Consider the following 22690-nt stretch of genomic DNA (forward strand, 5'->3'; position numbering starts at 1 on the left):
CCATAACAAAGACACTCCTCGGACTCAGGAAATTCCAAGGGTTTCTGAATCTCTGTGCTAAGAACTGGTAACAAAGAGTAGATACATTATTATATAGTACTGCATGTTTAATATGTGCAACCTATTGTATTTCTCAATTATGAAGTCAATACAGCTTTTTTTTTTTTAAGATTTTATTTATTTGACAGAGAGAGAGGGAGGGAGAGAAGCAAGCACAAGCAGGGGGAGTGGCAGAAGAAGAAGGAGAAGGCTCCCCGCTGAGCAGGGAGCCCAGTGTGGGGCTCCTTCCCAGAACCCTGGCAAACACTTAACCAAGTGGGCCACCCAGGTGCCCCTATAGCTGATTTTTATTATTTATTTAATTTTGTTATTTTTTAAAGATTTTGTTTATTTGACAGAGACACAGCAAGAGAAGGAACACAAGCAGGGGGAGTGGGAGAGGGAGAAGCAGGCTTCCCACAGAGCAGGGAGCCCGATGCGGGACTCGATCCTAGGACCCTGTGATCATGACCTGAGCCAAAGGCAGACGCTTAACGACTGAGCCACCCAGGTGCCCCCTACGGCTGGTTTTTTAAAGTCACTACCTTGGGGAAAGAGTAAAGTAAAGGATCTTTTTAAGTTTCCTCACTGCTAAAAATTAAATCAACCTTTTAAAAGTCCAACAAAGAAAATGAGAGTTCTCATTCGCTGTTAATTGAAATGTAAATTGTTACAACTACTTTGGTCTTTTCCGTGAAGTAGAAGATATGCATACCCAATGACTCAACAATTTCACCTATGTGTATGTCTATGCCCTAAAGCAGGTTGTACCTATACACAGAATATGTATACAAGTATATTCACAGCAATGTTGTTCGTAAATGCCAAAAAAAACTAGAAATCAAATGTCAACAGAAGATTGGATAAGTAGTACAATAGAGTACTATTCAGCAATAAAAATAACTGAAAAACAGATATAACATGAAGCTCAAACATAATACTGAATAAGATGTATATCACAAGGAATAATATGATGTGATTCCATTCATATAAAATTCAAAAACTAAAACTAGAAAAAAACAAACTATATTTTTAGAGATGCATACATAGACAATGACATTATAAGCAAACTAAGAAGACTGCATTGATTACACTGCTTATAGAAGTTTGGGTGTGTTGATATTCTCTCTCTCTCTCTTCCTCGCTCCCTCCCTCTTTTTTTAAGTAGCCTCCACGCCCAGCATCGAGCCCAACGCAGAACTTGAACTCATGACTCTAAGATCAAGACCTGAGCTGACAGCAAGAATGGGACACTTAACTGACTGAGCCAACCAGGCACCCCGACACTCTATTTCTTTATTCACATGTTCACTTTATAGTTACTTATTAAACTACATAGTTTATGTATTTTTGTAAGCTATATTTCATACATAAAAGACACACCATAACATATGTATATGCTTTTAGTAAAACAGTTAATAGCTATTTTTAATTACAGTAATAATAAATTTTTAAGTGTGCTAACCATCATGTGATTTTGAAAAATATTCTATTTTTTAGGAATACATTTTGAAATAATAATGAAATGATATAATGCTCGAGAGGTTTGCTTCGGGAATTTATTATCCTATTTTGTCCATTTTTGGTTTTGTTTGAATGATTTAATAAAAAGTGACAAAGCTTTAAAAATAATATTACATGTACCATAAGAATCTCAGATTTCCTTTAAAGCAACTAATCCAATCACCTTTTAGATAATAAAAGGACTTCAAAAATTTCAACTCCATTAAAAATGAGAGGAAGAAGTGGCAAAAGGGGAGAGGAAGAGGTATAGAGGAAGAAATGGAGACCTAGAGATATTAACTAAAAAAATGTAATGAGTTAATGGCAGTTCTAGGACTAAAAAATAAAACCTGCACCTCAGGATTAGTAATCTAATACTTTCCTGAACACCATTTTAACTGTCATATGTCAGGGCTTTAAGTTTACAACCTTTTTTTTTTCATTTTACTTATTATTTTCTGTCTTTTCTGCACTAAAACTTTTAAATTCTGCAAAGGCAATAAAAATGTATTCATTTGTGTGGTCCAGAATCTATAAAACTGTACTGATACACAGCATTCTATTTGTTGAATTATGAATGAAACCATTAGTTCAGACAACCTCTATACGTACACTAAATTTTTAAACAACAACAAAAACACCCACCTTTCTGGGGTGAAAACATGTGAGCTTGGGAGTTAAATAAAACTTATGATTTTTATATCAAAATGGTGGCTCACTAAGTGTATACATGGACTGCTAGATTAGAGTGAGTACTGAGCTGTTTGCCAGCATGTACTCCTTTCCACTTTGATATAATTACTTGTAACATAAATCCTTCTTTTTTTTTCTTTTCTCCACTGGCTTTGATCAGGTCTTTATTTAAAATTAGCTGTCCAAAATGATTTGACTTTTATAGAATAAACCTAAGTTTTTAGGCAGCAGGCTTCTCCGCAGTGGGTTTCTTTTCTGCAGGCTTTTTGTCAGCTGCTGGTTTCTTGGTAGCTGCAGCCTTTTTCCCCACCACAGGTTTCTTCTGCTTCTTTACACCAACAGCCCTCTTTCCTTTCTTCCCTACCACAGGCTTCTTGCCTGGAACCCCTTTCTCACCTGATTTGGCTTCTAAGGCTGCTGCTGCCTTATCCATTTCGGAGTCTGTGATTCTTGGCCTGGTGAAGAATGGTATTCCAGCGCATGGTCTTTGCATATGGGTTTAGCTTCAACATGATTCTCAGGTTCTTCAGTGGATTCTCCTTCAGGATTCTGCGATGAATCTTCTTGCGTGGTGCTCGGAGGGCTCTTTGGATCTCTGGACTTTTCAAGATTCTGCTAAGGTCTGTATTAAGCATCTTATGCATGGAAAGGTTGTAGTTACTCTTGAGGGGGGCAGCCTTACGCCAAGTGACATACAGATCGTCCAACTTGCGGAAAGCACTTCCAGTCCAAATGCAGAAACGTCCCACATGCCCACCAGGAGCAAGTTTCAAACTGTTCAGTTTGCTTACATTAAGTAAAGTAATTCTAGGGATGTTTCTGAAGGCCTTGATGATACCGCTGTCCTCACTGTAGAAGTCTCTTGCGCTGGATACGACGGTTTCTCATTTTGCCCTTGCCAGCTCTCATTTGTGGAGAAGCATAGAACTTTTTGATCTCATTCCAGTCTTTAAGTTTCTTAAGTAGCAAAACAGCCTCCTTGGTCTTCTTGTAGCCTTCAACTTTATCTTCAACCACCAAAGGAAGATCAGGAACTTCCTCAATACGATGACCTTTAGCCATGACCAGTCCTGGTAAGGCTGAGGCAGCCAGGGCAGAGCAGATGGCATATCGCTTCTGTGTTGTGTTCAGTCTGCGATGCCAATGGCGCCAGGTTTTGGTTGGTGCAAACACGCGGCCCCCACGACATATATTTCCAAAAGCACCCTGGCCAGAATGGTGTGTGAATCCCTCCGCCTAGAACTCTGGGAATTCAAGCCACAGCTCTGCCAGTTCCCCAAGACCCAGCACTGGTTTGATGACATGCTAATTCACTGACAGCATATGGCTGTCTGTTGTTTTTCGCAAGTTGGTGTGAACAAAGTTCACGATATCAGATCGAATGGAAGCCTTGAACACAGCAGGCAAAGTAACATTTTTGCCAGATGATTCCCCCTTTTCGGAGTACAAAGGTATCAATGGACGAGCACATGCCATCGCAGGGAGAGGAGAGGGCCCGTAACATAAATCCTTCTATCTAATATACATTTGGGGTGAAACCGGAGAGAAGCAGGTGAGGCAGAAGCATAGTTAATGCATAAACCATTAGAACTACAAAAATGAAGTCTATCTAATACACATTCTAATTTGGGAGTTAAACAGATTAGAGCAACTTTTAAGCCTAATGCTCAAAGTTCAAGTGACATACTGACCAAATTTATAACATCATGTCTTTTCATTGCACCTAGATTTTAAATGTCTTTCAAGAAACAGTAATCTTAAGACCCCTGACTGTGTATCTCAAAAGTGAGTTACCTTAATACTCAAAAGTGAGTTCCTGATCTTCCTTTGGTGGTTGAAGATAAAGTTTATACAACTAACATTCCTTCTTCTACTCTTCTTACACCATACCTCATTTTACTTTAATTCTCAAAATCAAACTCAATGCTTTAAGTTGTTCTTAAAACATCTATTTTAATGTTACCACAATTCAAATAATGGTTCCCACTGACCAATATCTTCTGACGTTTAAAGCATAATTTATACTCTTATCTTAATTTTATGTATATATCCATGTATGAATATATATGTGTATATATACACATGTATAAATTTGTAAATATAAAATGTTATATTGATTTCAATCTACACTCTAGTCAAACTATATTCATTATCTTCCAAAAACATCCCAAGCATCTTTTTATTTTTAACTTTATTTATTTATTTGAGAGAGAAAGAGAGAGCATGCACGCATGCAAGCACTTGGGTGGAGCAGAGAGGGGGAAAGAATCTGAAGTAGACTCCACACTAAGTGCAAAGCCTGACCTGGGCTTGATCTCACCACCATGAGATCATGACCTGAGCTGAAACCAAGAGATGGATGCTTAACCGACAGAGCCATCCAGGTGTCCCATCCTAAGCATCTTTAAGGCTTTGCGCAGAAAAAAGAAAGAGCTCATAGAGAGCGCAACACTTACTGAAGAAATATATGAATATGCCCTAGAACTGTTTCTACCCCTAACTATACTCCTCACTCAAAATACTTTTTTCCTTTAAGATTTTATGTATTTGAGAGAGAGAGAGAGAGAGACAGAGAGTGCAAAAGCAGGGGGAGCAGGAGAGGGAGAAGCAGGCTCCCCGTTGAGCAAGGAGCATGATGCATGACTCAATCCCAGGACCCTGGGATCATGACCTGGCCCAAATGCAGACGCTTAACTGACTCAGCCACCCAGGCAGCCCCCAAATACACTCTTGATTAAAATATTAATTAACTTAAAGTTTCTGTCCAAATTCTACTTCTGCTTTTAGTTTTGGAGAGGAGAGAAAGCATGCACACAAGTGGGAGGAGGAGAGGCAGAGAATCTTAAGAAAGCTCTACGTCCAGCATGGAGCCCCATACGGGGCTCAATCTCATGACTCTTAGATCATGCATGACCTGAGCCAAAAACAAGAGTTGGATGCTTAACCCACAGAGCCACCCAGATGCCCCTCTACTTCCTCTTCTTGAAGCCCATTTGACCACCATAGTATGAATGGATCACGGACCCCTTTGAACTGAAAACAGAGTACCAATTACAAAGCAATTATATTATGGTGTCACCTTGCTGTACTTATTAAGGTAAAAATCATGTATCCTCAAAATTTTGATCTCTGAGGTCTAGGTGCCATGTTTTACATATTCTACACTGGTCTTGTAAAGTAAGATAGAACTGCCTATATCCTGAAGGACTGAAATGTACTAATACACTTTTTGACATGCTCTAGACTTAAGTGGTGGACCATGTCTGAGAATGTAAATCTCTGAAATTCTTGTCAATAACTATGCAATCAATATACATTTTAAGACTAAGTGCTAATATTAAGACAAAACAAAACATTAAAAATGGGACTACCATATGATTCAGCAATTCCACTTCTGGATATTTATCTGAAGAAAACAAAAACACTAACTTTAAAAGATATCTAAAAAATAAAAATAAAAAAAAATAAAAGATATCTACAACTTCATGTTCACTGCAGCATTATTTACAACACCCAGGATATGGAAACAACTTAAATGTCCATAGAAGAATGGATAAAGAAATTGTGTTTTTTAAACACACACACATTCTCTCTCACACCAGAATATTATTCAGCTATAAAAAGGAATGAAATCTTGCCATTTTCAACAACATGGATGAACCTCGGTGGTGTTATGCTAAGTAAAATAAGCCAGAGAAAGACAAATACCGTATTATCTCTCTTATATGTGGGATCTTAAAAAAACAAAACAAAACAAAAACAAAATATCAAGCTCACAGGCTCAGAGAACACAAACTGGTGGTTGCCAGAGGTGGGGGGGTGGGGGGTGAGGCGTGGGAGAAATGGGTGAAGTGTTTATTTTTTTAGTTTAAGTTGAATAATTTCTAATTAAAAAAGAAGAAAAGAAAGAAACCCTGCACCTGGGCAAGAGGGAAAAAAACCCCACAACAAACAACAACAAAGCATCAATATAGCTATTTCATTCAATTTCAACAAATTAAGTTGTTCTCCGGGGAAAAACTCAATAAGCTGTTTTACTAACAAGCCAGCAGAGATTACTTGATGATACAATTTGTTTTGTTACTAATATATTTAGTTGATGTTCGTATTCTTTAACGAGATGTTATTATTTCATACCTAAATTGAGTGGTATAGAAAAGTTAGATGCTACACATACCACTACCCTCTTCCGGAACTCCAAACCCAAATTTATTCTAATGGCCCATTCTATTAGTCCCAAGCCATTTAATACGTATATACTATAAAACTACACTTTTAATGACTCCTGAGAAGTTTCTTAACTAGAGGAAATGTTTTACTACATTTATTTCCACTTTTAAGGTAATGCAGTACTAACAGGAAACTAAAAATAACCTGGATACTGACTGTAACAGAGACAGTCATCACAGAAGCTATTTTAACTTCAAGGGAAATTTATAAGGTCCTAAAATATGAATAACCTTGAAGCCTGAGAGGTTCACACCTGTACTGAGGCTTAAGAGGTTTTGACTTTTGTTTTAACATATCTTAGACGTTCTTGTGGTAGTGAGGTTGAAGGATAAAATGAGTGAAGGCAACATTATACAAACCAATTAATTATTCTACAGTTTGACCCTCATATAATAGAAAAAATTCTCAATGAAAGCTTATTTTTGTAGGTAAAGTATCTATAATAGTACTAATAGCTACCATTTATTGAGTTTTTGCTATGTGCGGGCATATTTCAAGTAATTTAAATGTACTATTAATTCCTCTAATACAATGATTACTTATGGGAGGGCATTATTATTGACATCCTCATTTAACAGATGAGGAAACTGAGGCTAAGTAACTTGCTCAAGAGTATAAAAATTCAAATGCAGGCAGTGTGGCTTATCACTCTCATGTCCTTCTTACCACTCAACCTATACATTATACATAGTATAGTATAGTACAGTAGGACAAGTGGTTGTCCAAAATGACTACAAAGAAATAAAATACCTACACACAGAGTATACTATAGAAACTATAGTTATAATGCTATAAATACTATGTGGTTATGGTCCCAAGCCAACTCAAAAAGCCTATTTTTCTCACAATGTAGCTAGGTGAAGACTATAGTAGAGAATTTAGATGGGAGGAGATGGCAGCTTAATGGATATCAGTAATATATTAATTTAACTTCAAGTTTTCTAGCTTTCCTCTTCCTAAAGGTGGATTATTTGCCCTTCTCTTAAAATGATCAATCATTATTCAACATCTTTCTATTCAAAAACGCAATGAGGAGACGCCTGGGTGGCTCAGTTGGTTAAATGTCTGCCTTGGACTCAGGTCATGATCCCAGAGTCCTGGGATCAAGTCCCGCACTGGGCTCCACACTCAACAGGGAATCTGCTTCTCCCTCTGCCTGCCGCTCCCCCTGCTTGTGTGCGCGCTCACTCCCGCTCTCTCTCTGACCAAAAAAAATCTTAAAAAAAAAATGCAGTGAAAAGTAGCTGGCTTATCTTAAGGTTAAGTGGATTAAAATTTGGAAAGGAGAAGAAAAACGAGGTTTAAGCAGACAAGTATATATATGTGGGGAAAAAACAGATGGAATTAATTATGGTACACACAGTGACAGCCAGGGGATAAGCAATAGTAAGTACAGGGAAATTCTTGCTAAGGGCAAGATGAAAAGGGAAAGGTGGGAAAGGGTAGACAGTGGCAGGGAAGCTGAACTGGGCAAAGGCTTCCTATATCAGTTGCCAGAAAATACTTCTGCCCAAAAGAACTTGATGATTGCTACAGAAAGGGAAAATCAAAAGCTGGTTCTTTGAAAAGATCAACCAAATGGACAAACCTTTAGCTAGACAGACCAAGAAAAAAGAGAGAAGACTCAAGTGACTGGAATTAAAAATGAAAGAGGGGAGGGGCGCCTGGGTGGCTCAGATGGTTGGGCGTCTGCCTTCGGCTCGGGTCGTGATCCCAGGGTCCTGGGATAGAGCTCCGCATCGGGCTCCCTGCTCCTTGGAAGCCTGCTTCTCCCTCTGCCTCTCTCTCTCTGTCTCTCATGAATGAATGAATAAAATCTTAAAAAAAAAAAAAAAAAAGAAAAAAAAAAAAAAAAAAAGAGAAAAAAAAAAGAAAGAGGGGATATTACAATTGACCATACCGAAATAAAAAGGATTATAAAGGAATACTATGAAGAACTGTATGCTAATAAATTAGGCAACTTAGATGAAAGGCATAAATTCCCAGAATAACACAAACACCTCAAGAAAAAATAGAAAATCTGAATAAATCTATAACAAATGAAGAGATTGAATTAGCAATCAAAAATACACACAAAGAAAAGCCCAGGCCCATATGGCTTTACTGCTAAATTCTACTGAACATTTAAATAATACTAATTTTCCTCAAACTCTACCAAAAAATAAAAGATGAAACACTTCCAACTCATTTTATGAGGTCAATATTAACCTAATTCCAAAACTAGACAAAGATATCACAAGAAAACTATAGACCAATCTCTTAAAAAATATGGATGCAAAAATCTTCAACAAAATACCAGCAAACAAAATTCAGCAACATAAAAAGAATTACACATTATGATCAAGTGGGATTTATGCCAGGAATACAAGGTTGATATATCACTTGAAAATCAATTAACGTCAGGGCGCCTGAGTGGCTCAGTCGTTAAGCGTCTGCCTTCGGCTCAGGTCATGATCCCAGGGTCCTGGGATCAAGCCCTGCATCGGGCTCCCTGCTTGGCGGGAAGCCTGCTTCTCCCTCTCCCACTCCCCCTGCTTGTGTTCCCTCTCTCGCTGTCTCTCTCTCTATCAAATAAATAAATAAAATCTTAAAAAAAAATCAATTAATGTAATGCATCATATCAACAGAATAAAAAACAAAAATCACATGATCATCTTAGTAGATGCAGAAAAGCATTTCACAAAATTCCAACACCCTTTGATGATAAAAATACTCAAGAAACTAGGAGTAGAAGGGAAATTCCTCAACATGATAAAGGGCATTTATAAAAAATCCACAGCCAACATCATTCTTAATGGTGGAAAACTGGATATTTTCCCACTAAGATTAGGAACAAGGCAAAAATGTCTCCTTTTACCACTTCTATTTAACATTATACTGAAAGTTCTAACCAGGACACACAAGCAAGATAAAGACATAAAAGCATCCAGATTAGAAAAGAAGTACAGTTATCTTTATTCACAGATTACATGATCTTATATACAAAAATGCCAAAGGAATTCATTAAAACCAATTAAAATAAGTTAAGTTTAGCAAAGCTGCAGGATCCAAGATCCTGCATACAAAAGATCCAGTATATGGGGAGCCTGGGTGGCTCAGTCATTAAGCGTCTGCCTTCGGCTCAGCTCATGATCCCAGGGTCCTGGGATGGAGCCCCACATTCGGTTCCCTGCTCAGTGGGAAGCCTGCTTCTCCCTCTCCCACTCCCCCTGCTTGTGTTCCCTCTCTGTGTCTCTTTCTGTCAAATAAATAAATAAAATCTTTAAAAAAAAAAAGATCCAGTATACAAAAATCAATCAAATTTCTAAATACTTGGAATAAACAATCTGAAAATAAAATTAAGAAAACAATTCCACTTACAGTAGTATCAAAACGATAAATTACATTTAGAATTTAACATAGGAAGTGTAAAACTTACACTCTCAAAACTACAAAATATTGTTGAAAGTAATCAAAGATCTAAACAAATGGAGAAACATCCCATGTTCATGGATGGGAAAACTTAGCACTGTTAAGATGGCAATAGTCCCCAAATGGTATACACATTCAATGAAATTGCTCATCAGAATTCAAGCTGATTTCTTTGAAAATTGACACACTGATGTAAAATTCATATGGAATAGCTAAAACAATGCTGAAGAACTAAGTAGGAGGATTCACACTTCCTGATTTCAAAACTTACTATAAAGCAACAGTAATCATGGTAGTATATAAAGTTCTCATTATAAGGGAAAAAACCATTTTTTAAAAGATTTGAGAGAGAGAGAGAGAGAGATCGTGTGCACTCAGGGAAGAGAAGAAGAGGAGAGAGTCACAAGCAGACTCCCACGTGGGGCTCAATCCCATGACCCCAAAAGATCATGACCAGAGCTGAAACCAAGAATTGGACGCCCAACCAACTGCGCCACCCCGGTGCCCCCTCTCCCCAGAAAACATTTTTAAATCTACGCAAGATGGACATTAATCAAACTTATTGTAGTAATCATTTCACAATACACGTAAGTCTAGTTATTATGCGGTATACCTCAAATATATACGGTGTTGTGTATCAATTTTATCTCAATAAAACTGGGGGGGGGAGGCAGTGTGGTACTGCCACAAGGATAGACATACAAATCAATGGGAACAGAATTAAAGGTTCAGAAATAGACCCACACATCAATGATCAACTTATTTTCAACATGCGTACCAAAGCCATCCAAAGGGGAAAGAATAGCATTTTCAATAAATGATGCTAGGGAAAGAACAGTTTTTTCAATAAATGGTGCTGGGACAACTGAACATTCACTTGCAAAAGGATGAACATGGACCCTCACACAATGTAAAAAAATAGACAATTTTTGACCAATTTCAATTTCTTGAACACTTTGAAACAAATCAAAGACCTACATATAAGAGTTAACACTATAAAACTCTTTACAAAAAAACAGGCATAAATCTTTGTGACCTCAGTTTGGGCAGTGGCTTTTAGATATAATACCAAAAGTGTAAGTGACAAAAGAAAAAAAAAAGATAAACTGTGGACTTCATCAAGATGACATATTTGTACACCAAGGACGCCATCAAGAAAGTGAAAAGACAACCCACAGAACAGGAGAAAATTTCTGCAAATCATATACCTGATTAGGAGCCTATATCCAGAATACATATTAAAGAACTCTTACAATTCAATAATAAAAAGACAAATAACCCAATTTAAAAATGGGCATAGGACCTGAATAGATATCTCTTCAAAGAAGATACACAGATGGCTAATAAGCACATGAAAAGACTTATAATTAGTTATCAGGAAAATGAAAATCAAAACCACAATGAGGGGCGTTTGGGTGGCTCAGCTGGTTAAGTGTCCAACTCTTGATGTCAGCTCAGGTCTCGTCTCAAGATTCTAAGTTCAAGCCCTGCACTGAGATACCACTTCATATCTACAAAATTAGGTAGAATAAAAAAGTCAGATAATTACAAGTGTTGAAAAGGAGGTGGAGAAACTGGAAACTTCATATACTGGTGAAAATACGGTATACACACTTTGGAAAAGTTTGAATTTCCTCAAAATGACTAAAGAGTTGCCGTATGACCCAAAACTCTACTTTTAAAATCAAAAAAAGTAAAAATGTGCGTCCACACAACAATCTGTACACAGATGTTTATAGCATTATTCCTAATAGCCAAAGGGTGGAATTACTCCAAATGGCCATCAACTGATGAATGGATAAACAAGATTTGATACATCCATACAATGGAATATTATTTGGCCATAAAAAGGAATGAAGCACTAATGCTACAAAATCGGGGAACCCTGAAAACATTATGCTAAGTTAAAGAAACCAGTTTTGAGAAACTACATGTTATATGATTCCAATTATATGAAACATTTGGACAAGGGAAATGTACAGAGACAGAAAGTAAATTAGTGATTGCTTAGGGCTGGAGGGGCATATGGAAATGAAAGCTAAAGGACACAAGGTTTCTTTCTGAGGTGATGAAATTGCTCTAAAATTGACTATGGTGATGGTTCCACATATCTGTGAATATACTAAAACTTTAAATGGGTGACTTGTATGTGAATTAAATCTCAATAAAGCTGTTTAAAAAAAGAAAATACAAATGGATAAAAATGAACTGGAGAGATCTCCTAAAATTCTATTTTTCTACAAAAATATTCTTTTAAACAATAAATATTTAGTTCCTTTAAGGCAATGAAAAAGGCTCAACTGACAAAACTATGATTCATAAGCCACCTTCCAACATTGGAAAAGAGAGTTAACTAAAAGGGAATAATTGCCCTAGACCATGTAAGCCAAATACACTAATCATGGCTTTTCCTATATAACCACTGGACATTGACATCTAAACCAAATATTACCCTTCCCCTAACAAGTTCTAAACAAATGGGAGAGGAGGGAATGGGCAAGAGTCACGGAGAGAAACTATGGGAGACCATGAAGACTCAAAAACAGGACAATCTCCTGCAAGGCAGAGTGCTTTCCTGCTATAAAGTGAAAAAGGCCTAGGGCATTATCAGACAGTATTGTAATATCAAAAATTAAAGTGGGGGGGATAACACATTAGACTGTAGTGTGTGTACTATATAACCCTTTACTATAAATGGGGGGCAGAGAGAAAGAGACTAAATTACCTATTTTCAAGAGAAGAAAAAGTTAACTTCAGAGAAAAGATTTTATATTGGTCACTTACTGGTAAGTAGAGTATCCAGGATTTAGACATAAATCTTCAGATTCTCAGTTGAGAACTCCCAGACTAAGTTTAAATTTACAATTCACTCTAGATCAAAGATCCAGTTAAGATCCTGGCATTATAGTTCCCTATTCATAAAGGGACCATATACCCCAATTTGCCTCAGACAGCCCTAGTACACACCTGTTGTCTCAGCATAATTACTAAAAGCATCTCTCATCAATGTTTTTCATCTTTATGCTGCTTGATCCATCCATACCTGTAACCCCTCCATTAGAAACTTTTACTTCCAGGGGCGCCTGGGTGGCTCGGTCGTTAAGCGTCTGCCCTTGACTCGGGTCATGATCCCGGGGTCCTGGGATCGGGCCCTGCATTGGGCTCCCTGCTCTGCGGGAAGCCTGCTTCTCCCTCTCCCACCCCCCTGCTTGTGTTCCTTCTCTCACTGTGTGTCTCTCTCTGTCAAATAAATAAATAAAATCTTAAAAAAAAAAAAAAAAAGAAACTTTTACTTCCAGTATCCTTAACTGTAAAATTTCCTTTTTAAAACAAAATATCCTGGGGGCGCCTGGTGGCTCAGTTGGTTGGGCGGCTGCCTTCGGCTCAGGTCATGATCCCAGGGTCCTGGGACTGAGCCCGCATTGGGCTACCTGTTCAGCAGGGAGGCTGCTTCTCCCTTTCCCTCTGCAGCTTCCCTTGCTTGTGCTTTGTCTCAAGTAAATAAAATCTTTAAAAATTTTATTCTGCCTCCCAACTCCTCCATTTTTTAGTCTCATTAAATCTACCATCTGCCTTTAATCTGAACTCTAAATCTTCAGTCATACTCTGTAACCAACCCTCCCACCCCCTTACTTATCTCCCTGTTGGCCCACACCCAAATGTACCATTTCAATCATGCTCTAACAATACTACACACACCCCCATCCTGGATTTGGTAATTCTTGACTTTCAATCTCCAATCCAGAGTGATTTTTCTTGGCTGAGTCCACCAGGCCAGCAAAGCTAGTGACTGATGAGCATATACATCCATTCTACCTTAATCTCTGAAACAGATCCTTCCTTAGAGCGGAGAGGGAACACAAATTAAATTTTGGATTTATTCAGGCCACAGGTGTGAATTCCATTCTGCCTCCTAATGGATGTGTGACCTCAATAAATTACCCTTCTGTGCCTATAAGACAAAAACAAGAATACAACCCTGAAAGACTGTGATATTTAGAGATAATGAACATGAAGTTAGTTCCCAGCCTAGCGTCTGGCATACACTGGTCTGTGATAAACAAAAATTAACATATTTTATCAATTCTAAGACCCACTTTTTAACATGTCTTAAAATCAGTGGTCTTATAAAAAGTGACAGCCAGAAGTAATTGTAAAAGAACTGTTGCCTGCACTCATACAAACTTCAGTTTGAAAACTTTATGCTTATAATGCCTGATAGTATCACAAAACACTAGCACCAAATCTTACAGCATTAAGTGTTAATAGCTTGGAAGAACATCTCAGAAACAAAAACGAACCACTTTGAAAAGATATTCTGCATTACTAATACTTTTGATGAAAACAACACAATATGGAAAAACATAAATGTCAGTATCTAGTCAAAGGTAAGGTTTAGAAGGGCCAAACTCTGAATGTGAAGATTTTCGGAATGAGAGCCAATTTATTTCATTTTCCTTTACGTGTATGTAAAAATATGAAAAAAATTTTTGTCTAAGTTATCTATATGACCTGTTTCAACAAGTATAAAATAAAAATTTCTACGTGTTAAAAAATCATCAGATCATAACTAATTGGTCATCTTTTTTTGACAACGGACTCATATCCATGGAATTGACTGGTCTTCTATCTGTCCCATCACTAATAGCATTTGAGAGGGCAATGCCTGAAAAGGTGATGTTCTATTTTATAAGATGTGACATATGCTCTAAATTTGTGACCAATAATTTATGCTACTTCTCCTATAGTACATGGGCCTAGAAATTGAAGGGTAGAAATCAGAGTGCCTCCTCTATTACATCTAATACCCTATACTCAAAAGAATTTTTGCTTCCATCCCTAAAACTTTTGGTCTGCTAGTTAAGAGATTTTGGTTTCCATGAGAAGAATGCTTCTATTATAGGACAGAATGGTTACACTAAACTAAAGCTGAGACTGCCACCTGCCCATTTGAGCTATTCAAACCACTGAAACAACAAGTAAAGATCGTTACTATGACTGGTATGACCGATGCCAAGTTACTATGGAAAACTAGTTGCTTACTATGCAACTGGAGCAGGGAAAATAGGTTTGGAATTCAGCAGATGGATTAGACAGTGTTGTCAAACTAGTGGTGTGAATAATCAACCAGCTGTGGTTCTTAAAAATTCCAATACAATTGTAAAATAATGTACTAAGATGTTGCAGTAACAGCTAATTGCCTATCAATGTTTTTATATGTTAACCTTCAATTTCTGCCTTCATCCTGTTGTGCAGTGGTACCATACCCTCAATAGCTAAGGCACTTCTTAGTATTTCTGCATGCAATAGTAAAAATTCATAGGAAACTACAGTGTCCTAATAAAGTCAGAATCCCTAAGGGTTTCAGTCAGACCCCCTGAGAATGAAGTTTAAGGACAATCTACCAAGTGAAAAATAAAACCATACCAGCTGGAGGTACCGGGTGAGGGTGAAAGACACAGAATGGGTCATGGAAGAAGGAAGTTAATTAAGGCCCTATGACGAGTACAAAAATGAGGGCTGTAAACAGCTACGCAATTCTGGCATCCCTGCTTCTTAACATCTGTGTGCTGATGTATTAACTAATTTATTTTTCTTTTCCTGCTCCTTTCTCTTAACTAATTATTTTAGATAAGGATTGTCAGCGGTGGTTTCTAACACATGTGTTTAGGGAACTGACAAACTTTTTCTGTAAAGGATAAGAAAGTAAATATTTTAGGGGCACCAGAGTGGCTCAGTTGGTTAAGCAACTGACTCTTGATTTAAGCACAGGTCATGATCTCAGGGTGGGAGATTGAGCCCTGCATGAGGCTCCGTGATAGGCGTGAAGCCTGTTTAAGATTCTCTCTCCCTCTCCTTCTGCCCCTCCCCAGTCCTCTCTCTCTCTCTCAAAAAAAAAAAAAAAAGTACATGTTTTAGGTTGTGTAGGCCATAAGGTCTTTGTCATAACTATTTAACTGCTGTATCAGTATGAAAGCAGCTAGAGACAATATGTAAACGAATGAGCACACTGTGTTCCAATGAAACTTTACTTATAGCCTTTGAAATTTGTATTCTATCTAATTTTCAGGCACCATGAAATATTATTATTCTTTTGATCCCCCCCAACCACTTAATAATGTAAAAATAATTCTTTGCTTCCAAGCCTATAAAAACAAGCAACAGGCCAGATATGACTAACCCCAGTTAGACTATTCAAGTGGAATAGTGTTTTAACTAAAAAAGCAACTAAAAGAATTGGGTATGTTATCACTTAGATTGGCTAATGCATACATCCAACCACATCAATTAAATGTGATTACTCAGGGGCGCCTGGGTGGCTCAGTTGGTTAAGCGACTGCCTTCGGCTCAGGTCATGATCCTGGAGTCCCGGGATCGAGTCCCACATCGGGCTCCCTGCTCGGCAGGGAGTCTGCTTCTCCCTCTGACCCTCTTCCCTCTCGTGCTTTCTATCTCTCATTCTCTCTCTCTCTGAAATAAATAAATAAAAAATCTTTAAAAAAAAAAAATAAATGTGATTACTCCAATTTATGCAAAAATTGCTAAAATGGATAAAAACAGTATTAAAAACTTAAAAAGCATGACCCAACTATATGTTGGATGCATGTTAAATATAAAGACACACTAGTTAAGAGAAAAATGTGGAAAAATATATAATGCAGACAAAAACTATAAAAAGGGCGGAGTTTAGACATCAAGAACTTATCAGGAAGATCTAACAATCATAAATGTAACAATATGTGCCTTACAACAATTATAAAATAAATGAAAGAATAATCAACAGAATTAAGGGAGAAATATACAATTCCACAATCACAGTTTGAGATTTTATCAATCTTTCTCAGCAACAGAACTGGGCCAAAACTTTTTTTTATTTTTTTTTTTTAAGATTTTATTTATTTATTTGAGAGGGAGAGAATGAGAGATAGAGAGCACGAGAGGGAAGAGGGTCAGAGGGAGAAGCAGACTCCCTGCCGAGCAGGGAGCCTGATGTGGGACTCGATCCCGGGACTCCAGGATCATGACCTGAGCCAAAGGCAGTTGCTTAACCAACTGAGCCACCCAGGCGCCCAGGCCAAAACTTTTAAAACTCAGTGAAGACTTCGATGATGAATAACAACCTCAATCCCCTGACAAAATGGACACTAAATGACCTTATAGAACACTGCGTCCATCCAACAAATAAAATACACGTTCTTTCCAGGTGCACATTAATGCCTGCCAAGAGAGGCCATATGCTAAGCCAAAAAAACACAAATTTTAACACATTTCAAAAGACTATAATATGTTTTCTGATCACAGGATTAAATTAGAAATCATTGACAATCAGATATTTATAAATACTTCAAGTATTTGGAAATTAAATCACACATTTCTGAAGGATTCATAGGTCAAAGAAAAAAATCACAAAGAAATGAAAAAACATTTCTAACTAAATGGTAATGAAAACATCAAAACTAGTGAGATGCAATAAAAGTGTTTTGAAAGAAATGCACAGCTTTAAAAAGCTTATGTTAGGACAGTGGTTCTCAACCACGGTAGTTCTGCCCCACCACAGGACATTTGGCAATATCTGGAAACATTTTTAGATGTCATTACTGGGATGAAGGGGCCTGCAACTGGCATCTAGTGGGTCCATTTGTAGGATGCTGCTAAACATCCTACAATGCACAAGACAGCCCTCCAAGACAAAGAATTACCTGGTCTAAACTGTCAAGAGTGCAGAGGTTGAGAAAATTCTGTATATGAAATAGAAAAAAGAACAAATCAACAGAAAACAAACAAGCAATTGAAAAAATGAGCAAAACCAAAAGTGAGATCTTCGAAGAGTAACAGATTTGACAAACCTCTTGCTAAACATATCAATTTAAAAAAGAGAACCAACATGAGGAATACAAAAAGGGAGTATCACCACAGATCCTACAGACATTAAGAGGATAGTATTATAAATACCTACTTGATGTGGATAAAAAACTTAGAAGAAATGGACAAATTCCTTTAAAATACATTGCTGGTGAACCTGTAAAATAGTACAACCACTCTGGGAAAAAGACTAGCAGTTGCCTCCTAAATTAAACATAACCTGGGGCGCCTGGGTGGCTCAGTCAGTTAAGTGTCTGCCTTCAGCTCAGGTCATGATCCTGGCATCTCAGGATCAAGCCCCACATCAGGCTCCCTGCTCAGCAGAGAGTCGCTTCTCCCTCTGCCCCTCACCCACTTCTGCTCTCACTCTCTTTCTCACTCTCTCTCTTGCTCAAATAAATAAATAAAATCTTAAAAAAAATAAATTAAACATAAGCTATCTTATGATCCAATGACTGCCCTCCTAGGTACTTACCCAATATAAATAAAAGCATATGTCCAAAAGAAGACTTGTACAGGAATGTGTAACACCTTCATAATAGCCTAAAGCATAAACAGTCCAAATTTCCATCAATACAAGAATGGTAACACAAATTGGGATATTCATACAATGGAATAATATGGAGCCATAAAAAGGTACAAAAAAATGATATAGGCAACAACATGGATGAATCTCAAAAGCATTATGATGTACGATAGAGGACTTCACAAAAGTAAATACATACTGTATAGTTCTATTTATATGAAGTTTTAGAAGAGGCAAAACTAATCTAGGTTTAAAAAATTTTAAGTGTGATTACCACTATGGGGATGGTAGAGGGGCAGAGATTACCTAAAGGGAGCATGAGGGAACTTTCTGGGGTGATGGTAATGTTCTATATATCATGACAAGAGTTTGGGTTATACATGGTAAGCATCAGTTAAAACTCATCAAATAGTAAGATATGTATATTACCCTCCCACACAGAAAAACTATACTGTGAATTCAAATTAATGATATCCGTGATAAAGTGTTTAGAGGTAAAGTATACTGATGAATGCAACTCACTTTGAAATACATTTATAAAAAGATGGATGGAATAGATGTATTCATACACACACATACACACACAAAAAGCAAAATATAGCAAATCCAATTCAATCAGTTAAGAATTTATTCAATCTCTCACACTAACAACCTGACAAAAGAAGAGATATGTTTACCTCTGTGCATAATTATTATTTACCTCAGTCTATTTTTTTAATAATGTCCAGCATTCAATCAAAAACAGGAGGGGAAGAGGGGAGACAGACCCATTGTCAAGAGATAAGTAAGTCAACAGAAGCATACCCAGAAATGGCCCAAATGCTTAAGCTATCAGACAGGTACTTTAAAATAATTAAAATTAATATGTTCAAAGATATAGTAGAAAAGGTAGACACATACATTAACAATGGGGAATTTCAGCATGTAAACAAAAACTGTAACAAACTGCTGAATATTATCAAACAGACTGGAGGTGCAATAGGGAAAGAAAAAAATGGGAAAGAAATATTTGAAGAGACAATGGTTGAATATTTTTCAATAATAAGGAAAAATAAACTATATATCTAAGAAACTCAGAGAACCCTAAACCAGATATATACAAAGAAATGCACAAAAGACACTTAATAGTCAGAAAAAGGAAAAAAATTGGCAGCCCTTTTACTAAGTGATAAGGCGATTTGCTATTTGAAATGCTTTATTTAATCACTATCATGTATTTCAAGCATTGACAATTTGCAAATAACTGAAGTGAAGTGGTAAGTAATAAAGCCACATAAACATTTCATTTTTGATGATTCAGAAGTCCCACAGGGGGGAAAAAAAGAATCGTAACACATTTGTAAATAAGAATGATTAGTTTTAGAATGCCACACACTATTGAAAATGCAAAACAGTTCAATGCTTCCTGACCCTTCTATTTTGGAAAAGTACAACTCTCATTAGTAAAATATATATGGACTACCAATTTAACTTGAATTATTTTAAAACTCCAACATGGTACCTTTGTAGCTGTCAGCTCAAATTAGGAAGACTAGGATGGAATGAAATTTCATTTGGAAACCTATTATGTCTGCTTTCATAAGTAAATAACCCCATCAAATGACCCTGTGAACTAATTACATTTGAGGAAAATTTTTGTTAAATTAACCATATAACAAACATGTAGATGGGGGTGCCTGGGTAGCTCAGTTGGTTGAGCATCCAACTCTTGATTTCGGTTCATGACGGCTCAGGTCATGATCTCAGGGTTGTGAGATTCAGCCCCATGTCAGGCTCTGTGCTGGGCATGGAGCCTGCTTAAGATTCTCTCTCTCCCTCTGCCCCTCCCTTCCCTCTAAAAAAAAATGTAGATTAATAGAGTTCTAAATAACAGACTGCTATTGGATAATGTAAAAGATGTCATGGTATACATAGTTGCATGCCTTCCAAATAAATTTAAATGTCTTCAGGATAGAGCTAAGTTTAAAATAATTAGGGAGGGAAGCTTGTTTCTGGGCACAATTTAAACTTAATGTAAAAATCCTATAACTAATTTAAAAAATCTTTTTTAGACAAAATTTTTGAGAGTAGTTAATATGAAATTTGGCAACAAGGAAAGTAAAATATATTTCTGGGGTTCTCAGTGTATATCTCTGTATCAAGAATACCAGAGGGGCTTAATGAAAATGCAGGGGGAAAAATGCAGAAAACTGAGCCCACCCTAAACTACTAAATTGGGGGTAGAGGGGTGGGAGATTACCAAGTATCTAATTTTTTTTTTATAACCGGGTATCTAATTCTTAAAAGCACCAGGTGATATTTAAAAATCTGAGAACCACTAATCTAGATTAAAGCATGCTGAGTATGTCCAAGATTTAAAATCCTCTTTTTAATACCAGCACTTAAAGCTCCACTTTGGCCAAATAAGAAAAGTCAAGATTAGGAATATTAAGAGGACAATATATTCAACTTGGATAAAAAATATAAGTAATAATAAACATTTGAGATTTTCCACAGTAAAAAATATATAGGAAGGGAGAAGAGATATATAGGCAGAGCAGAGACAACTTTTAGGGCACTGAAAATACTCTAGATGTTATTATAAAGACGGATATATGTCAATATACATTTACCTGGACCCAAAATGTGCAACACCAAAAATAAACCTAAGGTAAGCTATGGACTTTGGGTGAGTATGTGTCAACATACGTTCATTTTTGGTAAGAAACGTACCATTCTGTTGAGTGATACTGATAATGGGGGAGGCCATGCATGTGTGGGGGAAGGAGGTATATGGGAAATCTCTATACCTTCCCTTCAATATTGTTCTGAAACAAAAATTGCTCTAAAAATAAATTCTTAAAAAAAAAAAGAAATATGGATTTCGGGTGATGATGATGTGTTAATGTCCACGGAATGTAACAAACATACTACTCTGGTGCTGGATGTAATGGCGGGGGGAGAAGGGAAACAGCAAGTTGATGGGAATTCTGTACTTTCTACTTAATTTTGCTAAGAACTAAAATTGCTCTAAAAAACAGCTTCTATTAAAAAAAACATTAAGTGAATACTAAACAAAAATGTATAGAAAAATATAAAGGACAAGTGAAACAGTGTATTATAAACTAAAAAATCTGGCAAAATATCAACTAAAGGATGAGAAATAAATATAATAGACAAAATTACATAACATTACTTCTAAGAGATCTAAAATCAATTTCATCTTATATCATCCAGCCTGATTTTTACCACTTTTTTCAAAACTGTTTAGGTACATGCTTCAAGAAGAAAACCATTTTCTAAACTTCTGCCAAAAACAAACTAGTCTTCTTACACATGCTGACTCAGTCCTTAAACATTTTTATTCAAGGATTTTCTTTTTGTATAATGAAAAATTTACCTCTACTTATTTTATAATGGCTAGATGAAGGATATTCAAATCAAACATCTGAAGTTATTGGACAATTATACATGCCCAATTAAATACAAGTTTAATTTTCAAGTATTAAACTTAACAAATTGGCATCAGTTTATTAACATTTATTTAAATTCCTAACACAGAAATTCTAAAAAATTTTGCAAAAAAATTTTGGAAAAAATATGCAATAAAAATCCAATTCATATAAGTCTAGTACATAAAATTCTACTAACCACTCTTTTTAAAATTTTACTCACCCACAGTCTTCACACCTAGTGTCATATGACTAAACTCTCACCAACTAACAGATCTATTCAGACAGTATCAATTAGAAATAGATTACTGTTCGGGCGCCTGGGTGGCTCAGTTGGTTAGGTGACTGCCTTCGGCTCGGGTCATGGTCCCGGAGTCCTGGGATCGAGTCCCGCGTCGGGCTCCCTGCTCGGCGGGGAGCCTGCTTCTCCCTCCGACCCTCCCCCCTCTCATGTACTCTCTCTCTCTCTCATTCTCGCTCTCTCAAAAAAATAAATAAATCTTTAAAAAAAAAAAAAAAGAAATAGATTACTGTTCAACCAAAGATGCTATCTGGTCTGGAAACAAGGACAAAAAGACCACAAATCAGCCACAAAGGTGGTATTCACGTGTAAAGAAACTGCTTGACCACTTAGCTTTGTTAATCATGCAAAACTATGACTTAGACACCAGACTCCTCAGCACACGTTTTTTTTTTAACTCAAATTCCTTTCTTTGGCATTTAAGAAATTTAACAATTTCAAGAGGTACCTTCCTCTTTTTTTCTCCCAACTACTCTCTCAAGATGCATTAGCTCTAGCAAAACTGTTCTACTAATTTTCTTCAAACACACCAAGCATGCTTCTGCCACTCAGTTTTTGTCCCTGCTATTTGTCTGGTATGTGTTACCACCTATTTGTCTACCACAGTAGTCTGAGCCTTCACATTCCAGTCCAACTGTCATCTTCTCCATGAAACTTTTCTTGATGATCAAAATTCATAGTATTTCTTTATCC

At 36.8% G+C, this 22690-nt stretch overlaps 1 protein-coding gene and 1 pseudogene across 3 annotated transcripts in view; both read right to left on the bottom strand.

Moving 5' to 3' along the window:
• PDS5A (PDS5 cohesin associated factor A) overlaps positions 1-22690 on the bottom strand; it is a 136578-nt gene that overhangs the window by 98377 nt on the left and 15511 nt on the right. The gene's annotated exons all lie outside the window — the stretch shown is intronic.
• LOC112835601 (large ribosomal subunit protein uL4 pseudogene) lies at positions 2414-13860 on the bottom strand (annotated as a pseudogene).

The sequence above is a fragment of the Callorhinus ursinus genome, unplaced genomic scaffold (genome assembly GCF_003265705.2).
Source record: "Callorhinus ursinus isolate GAN/ISIS: 27379988/994484 unplaced genomic scaffold, GSC_fseal_2.0 scaffold4, whole genome shotgun sequence".
NCBI lineage: Eukaryota > Metazoa > Chordata > Mammalia > Carnivora > Otariidae > Callorhinus > Callorhinus ursinus.